Source organism: Ostrea edulis, chromosome 4 (genome assembly GCF_947568905.1).
Source record: "Ostrea edulis chromosome 4, xbOstEdul1.1, whole genome shotgun sequence".
Classification (NCBI taxonomy): domain Eukaryota; kingdom Metazoa; phylum Mollusca; class Bivalvia; order Ostreida; family Ostreidae; genus Ostrea; species Ostrea edulis.
The window spans coordinates 78,833,831-78,853,656 of NC_079167.1; the positions used below are offsets into that span (position 1 = coordinate 78,833,831).

The 19,826-nt window shown below is 34.9% G+C and overlaps 1 long non-coding RNA gene across 1 annotated transcript; it reads left to right on the forward strand.

The window, feature by feature from the left end:
• The first annotated feature begins 9,760 nt into the window (after positions 1-9,760).
• Positions 9,761-12,931, forward strand: LOC130054376 (uncharacterized). Its single transcript, XR_008802687.1, has 3 exons — positions 9,761-9,824; positions 12,121-12,243; positions 12,622-12,931. It is a non-coding gene; the product is annotated as an uncharacterized LOC130054376 (long non-coding RNA).
• The last annotated feature ends 6,895 nt before the right edge of the window (positions 12,932-19,826 follow it).

Below are 19,826 nucleotides of genomic sequence, written 5' to 3' on the forward strand. Positions count from 1 at the left end.
CGGGCTCTAAAGCGTTATCCTTTCCACCTACAGTCACCATATCATACATATGGACTACCCATGGGATGGAGATGTTCCCTATCGATTTTGGGGTTAAAAGGTCAAAGGTCACGTGCACTGGACATCGAAGTAGCAATGTGGTTCGGTTTGTCATGCCATTTGTTTTTTACACCCAGAAAAGAGGTAGTTTATACCTATTACCAACACCCTTTGGGATATTGGGGTAAGCGGGGGTATTCTTAGTGAGCATTGCTCACAGTACCTCTTGTTTAAAAAGGATTTTATTTTTTTTTAAAAACTTTCATTTCACATGATTGATCTAAAACGGCCAAAATTCACAAATCTATTTAAATCACAACCTGACCTTAGGCCAGAAAAGTGCCACAGTGGGTTGATATTTTTCTCTTGGATCTTGAAAGAAATTCTTTATGCAGCAGTTTCCAAATAAAATGTACTCTCATGGCCAGGGTGGGACTTCACCGAGAACTTTTTAACATTGCACAATGCAATATTTGTGGATTAGAAGCTGTTGCAGTTTCGTTAAGTTTTCTCTCACATCTTGTTATAATTATATTTTATATTTTTGGTCGGGTTACACAATGTGCAAACAGTTTATAAAATGGTGAATGACTGGTGGGTAAGCGACAATAGCATCCCTGTAATAGTACCTACTTTGTGTAATCAACTCCTTTCACACCTCTCACTTGATGTTCCTCAAACTTTGTACAGTTGTTAGGGATACATTGAAGATGTGCGTGTACCTTTTTGAAAGTGATCAGACATTTTTTGAAAAATTTACATGTAGTTAAACTTCGTCATTTTTTAAGCATTTCTTTAATTGACAGTACCTATTTTGTGTAATCAACTCCTCGTATACCTCTAATTTGACATTCCTCAAACTGTGTACAGTTGCTATGAATACATTGAAGATGTGCATATGTGTTTTTGAAAGTGATCAGACATTTAAAAAAAAAATGTACATGTAGTTGAACTTAAGTCATTTTAAAGCATTTCTTGAATAGATGGTAACTATTTTGTGTAATCAAATCCTCATGCACCTCTAACTTGACATTCCTTAAACTTTGTACAGTTGTTATGAACACATTGAAGATGTGCATGCGTCTTTTTGAAAATGATTAGACTTTTTTTTTTTTAATTACGTGTAGTTGAACTTGGTCATTTTTTATGCATTTCTTGAATAGATGGTACCTATTTTGTGTGATCAACTCGTGCACATCTAAATTGATATTCCTCAAACTTTGTACAGTAGTTATGGACACATTGAAGTTGTGCTGTGTCTTTTTGAAAGTGATCAGACTTTTTTCAAAAAAAAATACATTTAGTTGAACTTTGTCATTTTTTTAAAGCACTTCCTGAATAGATGGTGCCTATTTTTTGTAATCAACGCCTCTTACAGCATTTATTTGACATTCTTCAGACCTTGAACAGCTGTTATGGAAGCATTGGAAATGCATGGTACTTTATGTAACCAACTCAGCTTTTACTTAACATTTTCCAGACCCTGTACATTATAGATGTTATAAAAACATTGAAGATACATGTTAACATTTTAAAAATGCTTCTCTTTTTTTTTCTTTTTTTTTTTTTTTTTTTGTTGTTGTTGAAAAATTCTACCTTTAATTTGTCATTTTTCCAGTATGTTTCTACTGTTGTTCCTATGATAGATAACATATTTTACAAGAACCTGGTCATTTCTGTTTTTGAATCTCTCTTTTTTTAAATTAGTATTTTTGAATATATGTTAATTAATACTTGATATGTCATTGTTCTTGAAATTATATTAATTGAATTATTATTGTGTTTTTGTTTTGTAATATGACAGTTTATATAGGATCCCTTAATTTCGAGCAGACAGTGTCAGAAGTGTGCCGCAAGTTTGCTGCAAAGTGTGCAGCAAGAGTGTGCCGCAAGTTTGTCGCAAACTGTGTGCCAGAGGAAAAATTTGCATACGAAAAGTATACTTGCGGCAAATATGCCGCACACTGTGTGCCAGAAGTGTGCAGCAAGTGTGTGCCTCAAGTTTGCTGCAAACTGTGTGCCAGAGGAAAAATTTGCATACGAAAAGTATACTTGCGGCAAATATGCCGCACACTGTGCCAGAAGTGTGCAGCAAGTGTGTGCCGCAACTGTGCCACAAACTGTGTGCCAGAGGAAAAATTTGCATACGAAAAGTATACTTGTGGTAAATGTGCCGCAACTAGTTGCGGCAAACTTGCCGGAAATGCGCTGCAAATTTGCAGCAACTGTGTGCCAGAGGGCTTATATTTTGGTAAGGGCAGTGATCATGTGCCTATAAGCTAGACTACTACTGGGAGCAGCTTGAATAGTTCCATATAACATATGATTGTTATACCTTTAAAATTTATTAGTCCCCTACCGATGAAACCAGGGTGACTATAGTCTTTATCTCTGTCTTTCCGTGAAACTACAGATCAAGTTTGATTTTCGTTACTTTTGATCAACAGATATATTTATGCGACTTGTCTTCGGTCGGGTTAGTGTTACGCTCGATCAGTGTTCAGGTGAGAAAACAGAAGACGGGAATTTATCCTGCAGATCCAACATAGCAATTATTACTTATCAAATTCGACTTTCGTTACTTTTTATCAACAGGTGTTAAAGTTAATATTTTTTAAACGTCTCTCATATTTATGATCGGGTTAGTGCCCTAATATATTGAAATCGAGGTGGGGGGGGGGGGGGAGGAGAAGACGGTAATGTAAGTAATGCTGCAGATCAAATTGTAACATTCTATCAAACAAAGTGTTTATTCTTAGTATTCTTGAAGATATAATATGCATGATTTCTCAAAATAATTCCATATGAAAAATAAATTAACATATCTATGTCCGAATTTTCTCGAAACGTATTTCGCACATTAAATAATATCCCTTAATGGAATTTTGGGTGCCGGTAGGGAACATGTATTGCTTGTACAATACTCTCAGAATGCTTGTTTCCCATGTGAATCTTTCCTATTCAATGTCAAACATTTCCAAATGCAATGTTTTTACAGAGCAGCAATAGTTTACATTTGTTTAAATGTTAGACAGTTAGTGTACAGAACTATCCAAGATAATTTCACATTGTAGTTAACTGGCATCAAAATTTTGTCACATTAAAAAATAAAAGGTATATAACAAATTATTCTTTGAGTGGACTCGAGGGCAAAATGCATTTTGCTGAACCAAAGTGTTGCCTTCAGTCAAACTGCCTTGGGCAATAGTTTTGTTCTCGGGTCCAACAATGTGTGTTGCCCTCTAACTCAGTAAATTAATGTACATGTATGTATACTGTTTAGCTGCAATAATGTAGCCCTATCCGATTTTTTTTTTATTCTGACGTTTTCGGGATAGGACTACAATTCCATAGGATCCCCGTAATGGTGCAAAATAATTTTATGAATAACCGATAATAAGCTCCATGTATTAGTCCAAAATGTTGTTTACACCAAAAGGAGTTCACACTTTGTGCTTGGGTATGTCTAGTAAAGGTGTTTTTCAGTAAACATCATGTACAACTTGCAAAATTCTTTGTCTGCTCCGCCATGCTTGTTATTACGAGATATCGTAGGTGGGTCTACTGAAAAACCTAAACATTGAAAATCTGCGCGTAAATATAGTTATTCGAGCCACTCCGACAAAGAAAGGAAAATCATATGGTTGCAGAAAGAATTTACACTCTGCTGTTTGCTTTTTAACTTGATATTAAATCTAATCCTTTTTAATACAAAGGAAATAGCTTTCTCCTCCGTACTTGTCCATTGATGTAAATACTACCTTATATGGCATATGCAAATAATTTGACAATCAGAATTAGAAACTTCAGTACATCAAACATGGTGCACAAATATGAATCGAGAAATTGGAATGTATCGAAATTGTTGAAAACGGTAGAGTAGAACCTCACAAATCTTAAGTTGCAGGTTCTAAATATATATCTTGACTAAGAAACATAGAATATCATTTTATTTACGTAAAGAAAGTCGGCAAATGTTGAGAATGATCGAAAATGTTGTGGGAGTGATCACTCCCACATTTGCACCATTACGGAGATCCTAAGGAGTTGTAGCTCCCCCCCCCCCCCCCCCCAAAGAAATTGGAGAGGGCTACATTATTGCAGCTAGTATACTTTTACAGCCTTATATAAATATTCATCTTTATATTTTTTACAAACAAAAAATCCAAAAATGAATTTTTGTTTGACTGGACTAACAATTTAGATGCCAACCAGTCTGCTAGTCAAACGTAAAAATTGTTGTACCGCACCATCTCAACTGATTAATTAAGACCCAATTTTAAGCCACCTTCCCTCAAATTTACTTGCACAGATATCAATAACATACCGATTGTCAATCAAAGAAGAAATAATTGCCCAGGCCCTGATTGACAGATTCGGCCAAGCGTGTTAACTGGGCATCCCAAACTGAGTGTGTTGATAGTAAGAGTATCTACCCTGCCATCTACTGCAAAGTTAATTTCGTAGTATTTTTTTAACGTGAGACCATATCCAGAGATGAACTGCAGTGTTGTAAAATACTATTATATGGCTAGAGAAATTCGTAATCTTCCAATGGCTAACATCCTCAAACTAATTATATATAAGTGAAGTCAATAAAGATAAATAATCATAAACGATTCAATGCAGTGAATAATTTTTTTATTTGAATTTCTAAAACGATGGCTAGATAGATTTTCAATTTATTTTACGTTCCATCTATGATCCCGTGGGGATCCAGGTTAGAATAGGTCCTCAGTACCCCCTTGCTTGTTGTAAGAGGCGACTAAATGGGGCAATCCTTCGGATGAGACCGAAAAAACCGAGGTCCTGTGTCACAGCAGGTGTGGCACGATAAAGATACGTCCCTGCTCAAAGGCCATAAGCGCCAAGCATAGCCCTAGATTCTGCAGCCCTTCACTGGCAGTCTCCATATGAGTGAAATATTCTCAAGAGGGATGTTAAACAATATACAATCAATCAATCAATCAATCAATATTTCTCTGTGAATAGCATTTAGCACCCTGATAGATCCTTGTCACTCCAGTTAAATAACAGCTGTTTTGTTTAGGTCCTGCCTACTTATGGCCATGAAATGGGTCTTTACCACTCATCCAATCTCAGCAGAAGTCAGAAATGACGGAAGTGCAGTTTGACATAAATGGCTGTTTACTACACGAAAATATACTCATATTTGAATGAAGGGTATAACAAAACAGTTATTGGCTAGGATTTAGTAAAGTTATTTTTTGGATCTTCAGACAGAAATCTCGGCCTTTGAATTTGGGCAACATTTCTGTTTTGAAGGTCCAGCAAATCATGTTTCCCTTATATCAAGTCTATAACTGTATAATATAATAACTGTATAATATGATATAATTGACCTTAATCAGTAATAATCTTTTGTTTTATTGTCAAATTTTAATTGTATTCATAACAGAGACATTAATGAAGGAGAATAACTATTATATGATTACGGACTAAAGTCTTATCCATGGAATTCTCAGGTACATTGATAATTTACATTTAAAGTCATTTTTGGATTGTATACTTTTAAAAAGAAAGATGTGCCCTCCACACAAATGTGGGGAGCTGTTTTAAAGTGCAAATTTTAAGATTTTGAATCATCCATTGAATGCACACTTATTCACATCTTCACAAGTCAAGGGTTATTGATTCGTTACCTCGCACTAACCCTTGACATCAGTCGCTATTTAAAAGTTGGGCTCGAGAAGAAACATATGATTGGTTTGCAGCCTGGAGCTGCAAACCAATCAGACAACGGCTTTTATAATCGGTCGAAAACAAAACTAAACAGTAAACACGCATGGCGACGGCATTATGGTGTAGAATTTGTGGCCAATTAGTACAAGACAGATACCATCGATTGATTTTTGGGAGTTCGTTTTGCTTGAAGAAACAATTAGACGAGGTTTTGGGGTATGAGCCGAATGAAAATGATGGATTGTCGAAGTACGTTTGTCGACTATGTTTTAACAAATTAAACAAGTTGTCTAAAATTGACTATGAACTATATAATAAACTACAACAATTAAAGGACGAAAAATGTTAATTATTGATTACGTTACGAAATAATTTAACACGCAATGATGTTGAAAAGTGGGGCGACTATCAGCGTCACTGCATTTCCCCCCAAAATAATGGGAACAACTTCGTAAGGTAGCGATTTACCACTGCCGGTTTTAGTCCCAATAAAAACATCTTTTCCTTCTCTGATACATGATATCGAAAGCTTTTGGTTTTCAGTCAAATGATCGATTTGATGTTTTTCACATCTTTTCATCAACCATTTTTTACTTTCTGTTTATTCCCTTACCAAACTTTCATCTGAAACAAGAAATCCCATTGGCTGATTAATTTTAACGTTTTGCGTCATCCTTTTTCTCGAGCCCAACTTTTAAATAGCGACTGATGTCAAGGGTTAGTGCGAGGTAACGAATCAATAACCCTTGACTTGTGAAGATGACTTATTCAGGATAAAAACGAATCTAGTAAGTCTGGTTTAAATTATTATATTACGATGGTCTTTTGTTACAGAAGACATTACATTTTTCTTTTTACCTTTTAGCCAAGTTGCATAACAAATCTCGGCTTTTAAATTGGCAAATGATGGGCGTCAAGTCGGGCGGGCGGCGTCCACAATTAGCTTGTCCGGTCTCTAACTGTCATACTTTTTGGTGCATCTTTGTGAGACTTACATAACATGATCACATCCAAAAGAGGAAGGTTCCTATTTATTTTTATGTCCAAAGGTCAACGTCACATTGTCACTAAATGCCATAGATTTGAGCTTGTCCGGTCTTTAACTTTCATCCTACTAGGGGCATATTTGTGAAACTTACATGACATGATCACATCCAAAAGAGGAAGGTTCCTATTTATTTTGATGTCCAAAGGTCAAGGTCACTTTGTCACTAAATGCCATAGATTTGAGCTTGTCCGGTCTCTAACTTTCATACTACTAGGGGCATCTTTATCAGATTTGCATATTTTGATCACATCCAAAAGAGGATGGTTCCTATTTATTTTGAGGTCAAAAGACCAAAGGTCAAGGTCTCTTTTTCACTATATACTGTAGATTTGAGCTTGCCTTTAACTTTTATACATGTACTTGCTGGTGCATGTTTATCAGACGTCAAATCCTGATGACATTCAAGATTCATGTTGCTTTTGAAATCCAAAGGTCAAGGTCATTATCACACTAAATACCTATTGTGGCCATTCAAAGCTTCATACTTATAAACTATATTAAATACGTGCATGTTTTTACTTTGTGAATAATTTTCCAAACTGCAACCTGGCTATATGCATCTTTGATGCGTTTTAGCAGGATTTTTTTTTAGGTCACCTGAGTAAACTCAGAAATGAAGCATAAATGGGACAAGGGGGACATAAATTGTAAATTTCAGGACTCCAGCATCCCTGAGGCCCTAGGGGCAGGGCAAAAACTGTCCAAAATTGACGAAAAGCTTTATTTTTGGTCATTATGTCATTTTCTGCTATAATCTAAGATTAAATTTCATAGCTTATTTGTGTATGCTTTTTTTAATTCATAGAGTATTTTGAACTTGGGGATTCTTAAAAAGATGTGTATGTGGTTATTGGTTACTCAGACTTGTCTCAATCTATATTTAACAAAAATTTGAAGTTCGTAATTTTTGAAATAATTTATTTCATTAATTTCAGGTAGTTCAATTATGTTGTTAAAATTCTCAACCACTAACCAATAACAAGGTACAAAAACTCAAACTTGTTTTATTTTCTAGCAAAATAGTTATATAGGTCAATATGATGTACCCTTAACCCCATGTATATAGAAAATATAAATACATTGGGTACTTTCATTAGTGTTATGTCAAATTTTTGCCATAGCCTACATATATTTGTTAGATTGAATATTCATGAGATTAGCATAGCAACTAAATCAACTGAGTCATGTCCAAATTTCTAATTTTAGAGAAGTTTTGACTAAATCTACCTAGCTTTTAGATTTATTACTAGTTCTGTATCTAATATGTTTTGAAATTATACAGGAAAGAGATGGCCTCCCTGTTGTCTTGGTACTTACAGGCTTTAATGTAAAATAAAAGGTTAGTAGCATATATTTGTGTTGGTCTAGTGATGGGTAAAAGTAACAAAGGTTGAGGTTTTGCTATAATCATTAGGAATTCTACTCTTTACAGTTTAACTTCTAAACTCTTTTGGGTTCATTGATTGAATATCTAAAAGTTATTTCTGTTTTGTGTAACAAAAACTGATGTTGCAGGGAAATCCTTTTTCTGCCCGGAAGGTGAAAATTTGAACAATATTGTCCATCCTGTAACTTTTCATCAACGTACCTGGAAGTTCATGCATTTTTAAAAGGAATAATCGATTTTGTACAGAAGCCGATAGGTGCCAGGGTATAGAATTAATATTTATTTAACTGGCGGCGGCCACTTAATTTATGTGGCGGCCGCCACTTAATTTAACTGGCGGCTGCCAGTTATTATCTGGCGGCCGCCATATACATTAACTGGTGGCCACCAGTTATTTTATCTGGCGGCCGCCACTAAATTTATATATGGCGACTGCCAATTGCAAAACCAATGTAATTCGTATCACTGAGTGATTATTTTGGAAAGATTTAAAATAGTAAGCAAACACACAGAATCGTTTTTCAAAGTGTATAGGGACAGTCGTCGGAGAATTGTCTTCTACAATTGTTGACAAGCAGAAAAGGAACCCAAATTGTCTCTTTTGTCCAAACTTCGTACTCCTAAATTGGAGGGAGGGGGCTCCGCTCATCCTTAATAGGGGATTAAAGTTTTACATACAAATATATAGGGAAAATCTTTAAAAATCTTCTTCTCAAGAACCACTGAGCCAGAAAAGCGACGATTTACATGAAAGCTTCCTGACATAGTGCAGATTCAAATTTGTTAAACTCATGACCCCCTGCGGCTAGGATGGGGCCACAATAGGGGATCAAAGTTTTACATAACTAATAAATAGATAAAAATCTTTTTAAAAAAATTTCCTTAAGAACCATTAGATGAAAGAAATTTACATTTGCACGAAAGCTTCTTGATATAGTTCAGATTCAAGTTTGTAAAAATCATGGTCGCCGGGGGTAAACACAGTAGGGGATCAAAGTTTTACATACAAATGTACATTGTATAGGGAAAATCATTAAAAATCTTCTTCTGAAAAATCACTCAGCCAGAAAAAATTACAATTACATGAAAGCTTCCTGACATAGTGCAGATTCAAGTTTGTAAAAAGCATGGCCCCTGGGAGTAGGTTCGGGCCACAGTAGGGATCAAAGTTTTACATGCGAATATATAGGAAAAATCTTTAAATATGAGCCAAGGTGACTCAGGTGAGCAATGTGGCCCATAGGCTCTTTTATAACTTCTCTGAAACTACCTGGCCAATCTTTGTCATTCAAACTGGTTAGATTTGATATTTTGTTCATAGACTGTTGTATTAGCCTATCAATTTTCATAAGAAATGAAGGGAAAAACTTAGTTGATGTAAATATGATTTGATTAGGATGTAAAATCATTGGTGGGGGTACCCATGAATTCCACAAAAATTGAGGTACAACAAATTCTAATGTTTCCACAGTATTTATTTGAATAAAAGCAATTTAGGCTGTATTTTTCAGGACCAGTATGAGATAAATAGTGACTATTTATCTGGAGTTGTGCACAATGAGCCAAAATTATCCAGATTGGCAAGAAATGGCAGTTTATTAGAAGGAATTAATGAACTTCCTACTAGTTGGATTTCCTTCAACTTAGGTAGGTTGTTAATTTATATTGTTATATTCAGTAATATATTCTCACTGTATTGACGAATAGTCAACAATTGAAATGGTAGCCCATCCAAAAGATATTGACCAGTCAATATTTTTATAATACTGACCGGATAGGAATAATATGGAGATAATATTCTGATAATTTCAATGTATTGCATCCAATTTATAGATTCGTTGACTGACGTAAATAAACCTTCGTGAATCAAAACCAATGTGACATCATAATAGGTAATTAGTCAAGACACATAAACAATGGATGCACAGTGCAACGGTTTGCTCGCAGAATTAACAGATACAAGGATTTGTAAATGATTGATGAGTAAAAACCCAGTTAGTATGTCTGTAATATAATTCCTGTGAGTGAAGGAGTATTATCAGAGTCTGTTTGGGTGACAAGGATACTTTTAGAATGTGGATGACATTGATAATGTGAGACCCCTAATCAGTGTTGCCCTCAATTTCAGTCAAGATTTGTATAATATGTTTCTCCCAATTTTTCCTTTAATTCTTGCAGTTCTTCCAGGTATATTTGATTGACAGTAATTCTTAAAATAAAAAATGTACATATAAACTAAACTATCATTTATTTTACAATTGGTGACATATTTTAAAACAGATGTAATTCATCCATAACTAATGAGCTAGTGATACTACAATAACAAGAAAAAAAAATTTACAGGATTTTTTTTCTCATTGTGCAACTGGTCCCATAATTAGTACCATACCCAACACCAAAAATATTGATATCCCCCCCCTTCCCCCCCAATTTTGAGACTGAAAATAACCAATTTAATCGTCATAAGCAGACTACAGTAATAGTGAAGTGTCAGGGACAAACAATTTATTTTAATTCGTTATAAACAGAATTTATTATATATCTGATGAGTTTATAATGCTTTTCAAGACTAGGCAGAATGAAACTTACTGAGCTGTAAGCATAGATTCACCAGAAGTTTGTAACTATGAAACATTGTATGAATTGACTTAATACTAGTTACTTATTTAATGGATAAACTGGAATAATACAATCTAGACTGCCATAGCTCTCTGTATTACATGACTCTGTCTTATGTGATCATATTTAGTCCCATCCAATGTAATATTCTACATAAAAACACTATTAAGTGACCTTCTGTCTTAGGATATGAGCAGCTGTGATTTTTAGTACCAAACGACATCTAAACTGTTTTAAGTGACTTTGAGACAAACCTATTTGTTTACTCCATTGTTCGTAATTGAAAAATGGTGTCCCAAGTTGACTAAAACATTATATTGTTTTGTTTTGTTAATTACATGTATATAAAGTCTTTACTCTTTTTCTCATAAAGGTCATTATCATTTATTCCTTAACTAGGCGTTTGATGACTCCGCAATCCAAGTACTCGTACCATGTCCTTACAATGACTTTTGTTAAACCCTGTATATACAGCAATTAATTTGACCTCTCAACAGCAATTTTTTTTGCATAAATATCTGGACATTTGAAAAAGCACTTTTCAATTTATGTATTTATATAAAGAAATCATGTAAATCAATCTGTGTTTGAAGGATATATTGGGGGATAGCCTATCTTAGTCAATAAATATAAATGGCAAATTGCAAGTCGGACACCTGGAACATTGTTTGAGATATTTTTTTTATGCAGTTAATGTTCAGAATTATCTTGATTTATTAGTGATGAAATTTCCTGTGAAGCACTTTGTAAAAGTGTACAAAAATTTGCATGGTTACAGATAACATAACCAAAGTGTGCATTACCTGCCAGCCAAAAATACATTAACATACTTTTATATCCCATTTGTTTCAAGAATTTTATTAATATAGTTGATGAATCAACTCCCCTTATACCATTTTGTAAGTAATTTTTTACAGTATAAAAGCATCTAAAATTTAAAAAATCAGTCACATGTGCATTGATTAAAAACTAGTTTTTAGATATAGATAACATTTCTGGAGTTAGTATAGTTTCAGGAATGAGAAAGCCCTGGAGACTAGTCTTGGACTGTTTAAAAGTGACTCCCTGTCTTGTGTGACTTTTTTCTTCTTAGCTTCTTGAATGGTCACATAAGACTGCGAGTCTAGACTGTAGTTGTTAATATCAGAATAAATGCTATTTGTTCATATGATATAAAATCCCCAATATCTTTCTGTTTTTACATTGTTTTTTCCATTTGAATGGCTATGGGTACCATTTCCAATTGTTTGAAAATAAATCATGTTTTATAGCATTTCGTTTAACAAATATTGCTAAAATTTGTTTCATATTATTTCTTCATCAGAGGTTAAGGATTTGATTACTATTCAGTCCCAGGAGATGCCAATCAGCAGTGAGTCCATCATCATCATTCCAGATGGAACGAATGAGGAAGTTAAGGCATGTCTCTTGCAAGTCCAAAAACTGAGTAAGTTTTAAATCATAGATATATGCTAATTATGTCCTATTTTTATCATTAGGTATTGTTACTATGTTCAATTTTGATTGTCTGAGCTTTGTCAGATTCAAACACAGGGGCTCAAAGCCCGTTTTGGGCCCAAACTCTGTGATACCATGATAAATATAGAGAGGGGTCTAACTCTGACCCAGATAAAAAAAAAATAACCACTTGGTCCGAATGCCAAAAAAATCTTAAACTAGGTACGCTATGCGTAATTTGTCGTTTTACTTTGAATTCATAGATTAATGTTTAACTACTTGCATACCAAATTTCAAGCCACAGGTTCTTATAATAACAAAAATATACATCATTGTTCTCTTGATTTCACTTGTTTATTTTTACTAGGACATTTACCAGTCCAGGTCACGGAGTCGTTTCTCGCCTATGACAGCAACATTCATTGAAAAGGGAACACGGACTATCGTACCAAAGTACAGACCGAGAAAAAATGAAGAAAAAGAAAAGTGCCTGCCATGTGCACACTGTTTGGCCGTTGTTGTAGCTACAGACTTATGGAAGCACCAGAAGTCATGTCCAGCAAACAAATCTCAACAAAATTTTAAATATCCTGTATGTGAAGGACGTTTGCTGTTACCCTGTGACTCTGAATTTTCAAAAAAACTACATCAAATTGTTTAAAAATTTTCTTGCTATCTCCTTTGTATTTTAATACATATCTAACATGTAATGATAATAAATTATCATAGAAAGGTTAATTTATCTTCGTAAATGCACAGTTTATACAAAGACCTTATCTTGTCGATTAAAGTTTTTTAAGTTGCTTTCATAATGAATTTTTCGATTAAATGTTAGCATTAAAAAATAATCCTTATATTCATTATTTGAAGTAATAAATATTAAATCTATTTATCTTATACATTACAAACTGATATTTATATCCCCCAAACGAAGTTCAGGGGGGTATACAGGAATCACTATCTGTCCGTCCGTCTGTCTGTCTGTCTGTGCAGATTCGTGTCTGGGGCATAACTTCTTTGTTCTTTGACATAGGCATACCATATTTGACACATGAGTGTATCACCATGAGACGATGTGTCATGTACCTTCATGACCTCCATATGACTTTGACCTCAAGGTCAAAATTAAAGGTTTTTACAATGGATTTGTGTCAGGGCCATGACTTCTTTGTTCTTTGACATAGGCATACCATATTTGACACATGAGTGTATGACCATGAGACGATGTGTCGGGTACCCTCATGACCTCTATATGACCTTGAACTTTGACCTCAAGGTCAAAATTGATTATAGGGTTTTGACATAGTCATACCATAAGATATGGGTGTATCACCATGAGACGATGTGACATGTACATACATGACCTCTTTCTGACCTTGACCTTTGATTTTGAGCTCAAAATTATAGGTTTATATAATGTATTTGTGTTCGGACTATACCTTCCATTTTCTTCTACAAAGGCATACCATATTTTTACACTCAGGAAAGTGGTAATTTATACCTATTAACAACACCCTTTCGGAGATTGGGGTAAACGGGGGGGGGGGGGGGTATTCTTAGTGAGCATTGCTCACAGTACGTCTTGTTATTTTTGTACCCTAGAAAATGCTAATCCCGGAATCATTAATTTATATCTTTAAACATGTGTAAAAAGTATGAAAGACAAACTTAATTTTTGCTCGAATTGTCCTAGCTTAGCATGCATCTAGTCTAAGAATGTACTTAAGTCCTACATAAGCACGGTCTTAGACTTAAGTACCCTTTATGTTATGAGCCCCAGTTCATGAAAAATCATGGTTGGCAATTTGATTATCTTGTTATTGGACGTAAGTCATATGTATTTACAAGTATCGATACTTTAACAGGTGTACCCTATGTACCCCATTGTTGTTTTAAAATTATGACGAAGATTAGGAAGTCTCCAAAGTTAGGATAGCTTTGTTAGCCACACTTATGACTAAGATATGTTGTAAGTTCGTCTTAAAACACATCTTAACTCTAGCATGCCTGATGATCGAGACAGTGACAAGAGTATCAAATACGTTTACAAATAATCAGTACTTCACAAAATCGGTAAACTGCAATTTAAAAGCTATTGTATATGATTCCTGAATAATAAATGTCATGGTAACTTGAACAACGTACCGTATTAGTTTATGATCTTTGATTTAAACCCCTATCAAATCTGCCTTGGGATGATTGTAAAATTTCTTTTTAAAAATCGAAGGAAATATTGGTAAAAATATCTGCGGAGCTTATTCCATTGCGCAGGTTAGGATCAGTTTGACCTCAGTAGACTTTGTGTACAAATGTATCAAAGCCTTCACGTGATGGTGTATATTTAAACAAAAAATGCTTTTTTTTGGTGGTTCATGCGGATATGAAGGTAACGGGTGTTTCAAAAAAATAGTACATCATATAGAAGGCAGCCAATTCTTCCATATATGAAAGGTTACTACAACTACATTTGAAAGTATGACGTCAGTCTATATACATGTACATGTAGTCCGTTCAGTCCGCGCTCTCGATGTAGGTAAAGTTTCGATCAATCACAAAGTAATCCACGCAAAGTCAACCTCAAAAGTATAAAATACGACACCATTTAACAATATAAACCATATTTATTATAATTATTTGAAAAAAATAACATTCTCACTAAATGAACAAAATAATGCGTTTGAGGACAATTTTAAAAAAAAGTTTTAAGGAATGCGTATATTCTAAACGCGGACAAATAGGTTTAAACTAGTTAAATCTTGACTCGCTTTTATCAGTAGCTGTATGAACACAAAAAGATTTCTTTTTAAAAAAAAAAAGAGGGGAGAAAATTTTCGGTAAATGTACATATAGAATTGATCTCGGTTCGCTGTATGTACATATAGAATTGATCTCGGTTCGCTGTATGTACATATAGAATTGATCTCGGTTCGCTGTATGTACAAATAGAATTGATCTCGGTTCGCTGTATGTACATATAGAATTGATCTCGGTTCGCTGTATGTACATAGAGAATTGATCTCGGTTCGCTGTATGTACATAGAGAATTGATCTCGGTTCGCTGTATGTACATATAGAATTGATCTCGGTTCGCTGTATGTACATATAGAATTGATCTCGGTTCACTGTATGTACATATAGAATTGATCTCGGTTCGCTGTATGTACATAGAGAATTGATCTCGGTTCGCTGAATATACGAGTGGTTATCAAGTTCATGAACTAATGACATATAACAAAAAGTACTCGTTCGATTGCAATGAATTTTATTGTAATTTTTATTACACATATTTTCTGTAAGTGTGGAAAGTTTCAATGTAATGCATTCTTGTAAAAGCTTAGTATACACTTTTATATGTTTCACGATCAGTTACTTCGGCGCAAACTCCGCGCTTCGGTTAATGTCATGCGACGTTATTGTGCAAAGTGGTAACGTAAGACTATTATCCATTGATTTCTAATCCATTTATTACGATGTCGTACGTACAAGATACTAAGTCGTACGAACAAGATACCATGCCGTACGTACGAGTCGAGATAATAAGTCATTATTACGAGATAATATATCGTACGTACGAGATACTAAGTCGTACGAACGACATACTAAGTCGTAATTACGAGATAATAAGTCGTATAAACGACATATACTAAGTCTTACGTACGACATAATAAGTCGTCATAACGAGATAATAAGTTGTATTTACAAGATAATAAATTGTATTTACGAGATAATAAGGAGATAATAAGTTGTAATTTCGAGATGATGAGTCGTACGAACGACATAATAAGTCGTAATAACGAGATAATAACTCGTACGTACGAGAAACAGAAAGTCGTACAAACGACATAAGTCGTTATAACGAGATACTATGTCGTAATAATGATATTCTATGTCGTAATAACGAGATACTAAGTCGTAATAACGGGATAATAAGTCGTAGTAACGAGATACTAAATCATACGAAATAGATAATACCGGTAAGTCGTACGGACGAGATAATAAGTCGTACGAACGAGATGGTAAGTCGTAATAACGAGATAATAAGTTGTACGTACGATATAATAAGGATGGTTTTGTTGTGAATCAGGAGAGTGTTCGATTGTTGCTTCAAGTTATTGATCCAGAGGGCGTTGAAAAAAGACAGCGAAACAGATTTCAGAGGCGAAAATACTTATGCAGTGGACCAGATTTTGTAAATTGAAGCCATGCGGATTTTGCATAATACCAATCTGATTAAAATAAGATCTTTGATCCGCTCCGTTATTGTTATGTCGCTACACATATCAATTGGCAGCAATACCCTTACGTACGAAAGAAACTGAATGAAACTTCTCCTAGTCATAAGAAACAAAAAGCGCTATTTCTTTTGTCTTGAAATTATTGCGAAGTCGCAAAGAAATTAGTCAATCAGTATTGATCGTGTTGATATATACCCATAAGACCTATGGACATCCTATTTTTTCGTCGTCATTAATACTTTCTCTTTTTAGCTCACCTGAACTGAAAGCTCAAGTGAGCTGTTCTGATCGCCTGTTGTCCGTCGTTTGTCCGTCTCTCTGTAAACTTTTTTCGACTTCTTCTCCAGAACTACTGGGCCAATTTCAACCAAACTTGGCCATAAGCATCCATGGGGGAAGGGCTTTCAGGTTTGTTCAAATGAAGGGCCATTTCCCTTTCAAAGGGGAGATAATCACAAAAATGCAAAAATAGGGTGGGGTCATTTCAAAATCTTCTCAAGAACCACTGGACCAGAAAAGCTGAAATTTATATGAAAGCTTCCTGACATAATGCAGATTCAAGTTTGTTGAAATCATGGCCCCAGGGGGTTGAAATGGGGCCACAATATGGGGATCAAAGTTTTACATACAAATATATAGGAAAAATCTTTTAAAATCTTCTCAAGAAAGAGGACCTCCGTGGCCGAGTTGTTAGAGGATTGCGCTCAAAATCACACGGCCTCTCACCTCTGGTCGGCGCGGGTTCGAATCCCGCTCGCGCCGGTAAGGGAGAACGTTTCCCATATTACTTTTGCAAGGTCGGTGGTCTCTTCCCAGGTATATTAATTGTATCCGGGTTCTCTCTTCCACCAAAAAAAAAAAACCGAAAAACTGGGCACCACTAAATAACTGAAAAATTGTTGAGTGTGGCGGAAAACATCAATCAATCAATCAATCTTCTCAAGAACCAATGAGCCAGAAAAGCTGAGATTTACATGAAAGCTTCCTGACATAGTGCAGATTCAAGTTTGTTAAAATCATGACTCCCGGGGGTTGGATGGGGCCACAATAGGGGATCAAAGTTTTACATACAAATATATAGGGAAACTCTTTAAAAATCTTCTCATGAACCACTGAGCCAGAAAAGCTGATATTTACATGAAAGCTTCCTGACATAGTGCAGATTCAGGTTTGTTAAAATCATGGCTCCATGAGGCAGGATGGGGCCACAAGTGAGGGTAAAAGTTTTACATAGGGAAAATCTTTATAAATCTTCTTTTCAAAAACTACCGGGCCGGGAAAGTTGAAATTTACATAAAAGCTTTCTGACATAGCGCAGATTTCAGTTCATTAAAATCATGGCCGCCGAGGGCAGGATGGGACCACAATAGGGGATCAAAGATTTACATACAAATATATATGAAGGATCTTTTAAAATCTTCTTCTCAAGAACCACTGAGCCAGAAAAGCTGAGATTTACATGAAAGCTTCCTGACATAGTGCAGATTCACGTTTGTTAAAATCATGGCTCCATGGGGTTGGATGGGGCCACAATAGGGATCAAAGTTTTGCATGTGAATATATAGGAAAACTATTTAAATATGAGCCAAGGTGGCTCAGGTGAGTGATATGACCCAATGGCCTCTCGTTTCCTTAAAGTGTTTAAGCCTTCTAATAATTACAGTTTGGAACACTTGATATGATACACCAGATTCGCAAAACTGATAAACAGTTTCTGTTGGTCAATTTCCAAATTTAAGACAAATGTTAATTACGCTGCGGAAAAATACACTGTCCGCCCTCGTCATTTTTTGTATACAATGTTTAGAACTTCATTCACGCAATCGACCAAAAATCCTTAGAAACGGTTAAAATAACGTTAAAATTTGTAGCAGTATGTATAATTGTACTACATTATATTTCTAGAGATTCACGAACCTTTATCAATAGATATAAATTTCATTCCTTGATCCTTATAAAAAGCAGAGTACTAGTATCTTATATAATTTTAGGGTTGTGCCGTGTCGACGTATTGCCCGGTGTTTTATCATCAATAATACTTAATTAATGAATGAATATCGTATATATAAGTGAAACTTGTGTATATCTATAAGTATGCCAAATTTCATTCTTATAGCTTTGCCGATGATGATTTTATAGCATCAGTCCACGAACATTTTGATTACCAAAACCTCTCATAAACTGATTTTCAAAATCTTCATTTGATGGTGTGTGTATCATTTTGACATCAATTGACTGTGTGTATATCAAAGTCCTCATCTGATGGTGTGTATATCAATTTGACATCAGTTGACTGTGTGTGTATCAAAGTCCTCATTTGCAGGTGTATGTATCAATTTGACCTCAGTTGACTGTGTGTATATGAAAGTCCTCATTTGACGGTGTGTGTATCATTTTGACCTCAGTTGACTGTGTCTATATGAAAGTCCTAATTTGCAGGTGTGTGTATCAATTTGACCTCAGTTGACTGTGTGTGTATCAAAGTCCTCATTTGCAGGTGTATGTATCAATTTGACCTCAGTTGACTGTGTGTATATGAAAGTCCTCATTTGACGGTGTGTGTATCAATTTGACCCCAGTTGATTGTGTGTATATGAAAGTCCTCATTTGACGGTGTGTGTATCATTTTGACCTCAGTTGACTGTGTCTATATTAAAGTCCTCATTTGCAGGTGTGTGTATCAATTTGACCTCAGTTGACTGTGTGTGTATCAAAGTCCTCATTTGCAGGTGTATGTATCAATTTGACCTCAGTTGACTGTGTGTGTATCAAAGTCCTCATTTGCAGGTGTATGTATCAATTTGACCTCAGTTGACTGTGTGTATATGAAAGTCCTCATTTGCAGGTGTGTGTATCAATTTGACCTCAGTTGACTGTGTGTATATTACAGTCTTCATTTGACGGTGTGTATGAATTGATATCAGTTGAGTGTATGTATATATTAAATTGTTTTGCCTCGGACTAGAATGACGTTCTGTCATTAATTAAAATGTGTCACGTGTTTGACGTCTAAATTTTTGTAGTAACTGTTGGCGAGTTGCGAAATTTAGCAACTTTCTTATATACAATAATATGAAAGGTTTTGGTCATCAACAAAACAGAACTCTTATTAAGTATGTTATTCTCTATGAAAAAATGTCAGTAACAAACCTAAAAAGTGATAGTTTTCATTTGATGGTGTGTATGTGTATCGATTTGACCTCAATAGACTAAGGTGATCAAAGCCTCTTACACGGTGTCATCAATCAAATGTTTGGATGTTTCAAAGTGAATATATACTTATTTGACACACTCTCTGCTAAAGTTGTCTGTTAATGTCATATCTATATCGGATCAT